The sequence below is a fragment of the Octopus bimaculoides genome, chromosome 2 (assembly GCF_046866305.1).
Source record: "Octopus bimaculoides isolate indiv1 chromosome 2, ASM4686630v1, whole genome shotgun sequence".
In the NCBI taxonomy this organism is placed as follows: domain Eukaryota; kingdom Metazoa; phylum Mollusca; class Cephalopoda; order Octopoda; family Octopodidae; genus Octopus; species Octopus bimaculoides.
In genome coordinates, this window is record NC_142929.1 from 136,919,038 (window position 1) to 136,924,114 (window position 5,077).

Consider the following 5,077-nt stretch of genomic DNA (forward strand, 5'->3'; position numbering starts at 1 on the left):
TATCTGGCTGTATGTCCATCTAGTGTTTTAATGTGTTTTGGTATTTTCGTTTATTGATTTTTTTTTTAAAGAGTATGAAATTTTATTTGCTCCTGAAATGTAGTTGTTGTTGTTTACTATATAAGTTTGCCTAGAGTTCACATGTGTGTAAGTGTGTGTATAATCAGCATAAAAATTTACTCACAACCCTGTGAATAGGAGCTTTTATTAACGCTATACCTACTGTTAATAAAAGAGATAAAATATATATCCGTATATCACTACAGTGGATATGGTTTCGTCAAAAATTACACACTAGGAATGAGTGTTTAGTTTTACATGCCACGTGATATACTGGATTCTAATATCGCGGACAAATTGAATTCAAAACAGCTCCAGGGACTACTACCTTCTGTACATCAAGTGACTATGTCTAGCAGCAGATTTGACAAATCATGATTAATTTGGGAGTCTTTTCTAAGTTAGGACGCTCCTTTTCGTTTATTCTGCTTAATACTACAGATTTGCTTGTCAGTTGTTTGACCTTAACCAGTTGAGCATGTCCCTTGGTGGCTGATGATATGTGCGTCTCTGATCATGAGCAGAAGTAGTGGGGGAGCATCATAGCCATGTGTTGAGAGGAATTCTTTGGGGTTTGAATAATTCACCTTTGGAAACATGGGTGTTTCGTTCAACATCCTTAAACAAACCTTATTCAGAGACCTTTTGAGCGGGATGGATTACTCGACATGAAGAAAATTCTAACTGGGCCCCACCAGTGAGGTCATGCACTATTTATCTTGATATGAGATCACCATGTCGCGCACATATGGTTGTGATGCATGTGCCTGGTGTACCCTTATCAGACGGGTAGTCATGATGGGTATAATGGGCTTCGTATATTTTACCCCAGTGCTACTTTGATGGCATGCACTGCTCTCTCACATAATATAATAATAATAATAATAATAATAATAATAATAATAATAATAATAATAATAATAATAATAATAATAATAACATCAAAAAATGCCTTAGGAATGAGAACCCAGGTTCGAAATTTCCCCAAGACACCTGATGAAGGCTGGAGGGTATATCAGCCAAAACGTTGTGTTAACAACAAACACGATGAGGACAAATATCCGTCAATTGTAAATAATGTAAATAATGTACATAATTCCTCATCTCTTAAATATAGAACTGGAGAAAAGAAATTAGGTGAAATGTTTTGTAGAAATTTTCATAGTCTTTAAATAGGTAAATATTTTCGTAGCCTTCAGATAGACTCTCTATTCCTTTGTGAATGCCTCGTAGGTGGGTAGTAGTAAATCAGCTATATACGTATATATATATATATATATATGTACCGTACACACAAATGTATGTTGTATGTGTGTATGCGTTCATGATTCTGTAAAATCCACTGAACGAACTATCCATTGAATTACCTTAGCATCCGTTGTACTGACTCTTAATTTCTCGAGCAAATCACCATGACAGCCCTTTACTTTTATATTGCCGATAATGTGCATATAACGTGTATCTGCACATGTTTTCCTCTGCAAAAATTTATTCACAAGACATGGGTGTCCCATGTGTATGAGAAAGCGTCTTGCTCACGATGCAAACCTGCTGGAATACAACATGGGAACATAATTTGCCTGAAAGTAGCTAACTTATAAAATATTTTATTCGTTATTTTAATTGAAGCTTCTTTAAGAACTTACATAAATACAAATTTAGCTTATAATTACACAAATTAATAATTATAGACGATAGATGGATAGGCGTAAATATGGTCGTGTGATTTAAAAGATGACTTTACAACAACGTGGTTTTAGATTCAGAGCCACTGCGCTGCATTTTAGGCAATTGTCATCTATTATAGATCAGGTCGGGCTAATGCTTTGCGAGTGAATTCTGTATAAAGTAACTGTGCAAGCCTGTCTTTTATATAGCTGTGTGTGTGTGTGTGTGTGTGTGTGTGTGTGTGTGTGTGTGTGTGTGTGTATGTGTAATAGCGTTTGTGCGTCTTTGTGTTTGACCCCTCACACCCACACACACCACTTGAAAACTGGTGTTCGTTTGTTTAAGGCCTCATAATCTAGTTGTTCGGTAAACAGATCGATTTAAAGCATCAAACTTAAAAATATAAGTACAGGGGTTGATTATTTGATTAAACTGTTCAGGGTTCGAACCCAACATCGCTGCAGTTCAATGATTGAAACAAATAAAAGAAAAAATGAATATTTCAGAGACGATTGAACTAAACTACAAAGTTATAGGAGTCTCTATTTTTATCTGTTTGAATATTTTACACATTTCTATTCCCTACTGGAATTTGTAACTACTTTAAAAGAGGATGATTACGAGCAACTGTAATGTATTTGGCTGTGTGGTAAGTAGCTTGCTTACCAACCACATGGTCCCGGGTTCAGTCCCACTGCGTGTCACCTTGGGCAAATGTCTTCTACTATAGCCTCGAGCCGACCAAACCTTGTGAGTGAATTTGGTAGGCGGAGACTGAAAGAAGCCCATCGTATATATGTATATGTGTGTGGGTGTGTGTGTTTATGTGTGTGTGTGTGTGTCTGTGTGTGTATATAGATGTGCGACAAAAAATTTCCGGACAATGGCCGTGAGTTAAAATAATAAAATAAGAACAGTAATAAACGAGCAAAGAAAAAATATATAGTTCGTGTATTTATTTGGCAAAAAAGAAAAACGACTGCCCCAAAATAAAACAATATCTGTTTCAACATATGATTTCACATCAAGAATCTTGCAAAACGAATTAATTAACGTATATATATATATATATATATATATATATATATATATATATTCGCCATGATCGATCGCTAACCATTACACACATTTTTTCTCTCTCCTTGTTTCTCTTCTTGTCTCTTTCTGTGTTCCTTTCTGTGAAAGAGCGTAGGCTCGAAACGTTAAAAACTTTTTCAATTCCCGAGCGTTATACTAATACATCCGTTTGTTTTCTACACCACCTGTCTTCGTCTGTCGACTTTTTGTGAATTCTCTCTCTCTCTCTCTCTCTCTCTGTATATATATATATATATATATATATATATATATATATATATATATATATATATATAGAGAGAGAGAGAGAGAGAGAGAGAGAGAGAGAGAAAGAGAGAGAGAGAGAAAGAGAGAGAGAGAGAGAGAGATAGTTTCGAAAGCATGAAGCTCAAAGTCGGCCTCGGCGGAATTTGAACTCAAAATGTATAGACGGATGCGAAATACCGCTTAGACTTTTCCCGGTGTGCTAACGATTCTGTCAGCTCGCTGCCTTATGTTGAAGCAAATATCAAAATCGAAACTGCGATTTTTACTTTTTAATCTTCCTCTGTTTCTCAATCCTCTCAAATTAATGTCAATTGAAATATTAAGCCCTTTGGTGGTATTCATATCTCCAATCTTGACTTTTCATACATAGTTAGATAAGTTGCCTTTGGCGAAACCTCGCACTAAATTGCACATTACACGTACGTACACACGCCCATATATGTGTATGTGTGTGTGTGTGTACGTTTGTATACATAGGAGATAAATATTTGTACATATTCATATTTGTGCACTCATACACACATAAATATCATACATGTAAACACATCTATCTATCTATCTATCTATCTATCTATCTATCTATCTATCTATCTATCTATCTATCTATCTATCTGTCTGTCTGTCTCTTTATCCGTGTGTGTGTGCATGTATATGTGTAAACGTGTGTGGTTAGGTTATGGGTTTATATATACTTAAGAACTTAATGCAAGCAATCAAGCTGAAATTCCTGCCGAAGCGGATAATAAGCTGTCTAAAAGAATCAGTGAACTTTTTCTCCAAATATCTTTGCCCTAAGGTAGAAGTACTAAAAGCTTTAAATTTAGGTCGAAAGAAAAGTATAAACTCAATTCAGAAGATATCTTTAAAAATATATAAAATACTTAGAATTATAAATACTTTGACATGTTTCGAAAATATGCTTATTTTCTTTCTAATTCGTTGGCGCTTAAAATGGATAAGAAAATATTACGATTTCTAATTGACACTCTAAGTACAATTATTCCTTTGCTATGTTATTTCCTCTCTCTATATATATATGAATATATGCACACATACATACATAATGTGTACGTGTGTGTGTACACGCACATATAAATATGCATATATATATATATATATATATATATATATATATATATATATATATATATATATATATAATGTGTGCGTTTGTATAGGTAAGTATATATACTCGCACCTCACACACATACATAGGTTTGCAGGTGTGTGTGTATCTATCTATCTATCTATCTATCTATCTATCTATCTATCTATCTATCTATACATGATTTAATTATATGTGTATGTATATGCATGTGCATTATATGACATATATGTTGAAAAAGGTAGTATTAAGATAGTGCAAGTGTGTGATATAACTAAAGAGCTATACATGCATGCACACACACACACATAAACGCATACACACATATATGAAAAAACCAAAACAAAGATACTTTATAAGGATTCTGAATCCGCAACTAAACTTCAAATATTTAACATCATTACTAAAAGTAATTTCCTCAATATGAATTAGCCCAGACGATATTTCAAGTTTAGTTGCAGATGTAGAATCCTTATAAAATACCTTTGTTTTGCCTTTCTTGAAAAAGAAATATTGTAAATATTCACTTTGCAGAAATCCATTTTATTACAGAAACGAATAAAAGGGAACATCCGTTTCTAGACATTGTAATAGTTAAAGAAAATGAGACTGATATCTACTGCAAAGTCACAGACACACAATAATACTTAGATTTTAGATTTTATTGGCTGTTAGCTTATGTATTTATATTGAAGGATGTGTTGAATTCTATAGCATTATTACAAATTAGACAAGTAGATGTTTCATTGAATACATTTAAATAGTATTTCTTTCACTAGTATCGTGTTATATACCACGAGACGAAAAGCTCAAGAGAATAAGTAACAGCCTATAGATGTAAAACACTGCCTGCTTTATTTTATTCTTTTTTGTGGTTTTAACTCCGAGGAAAGTCTCTAC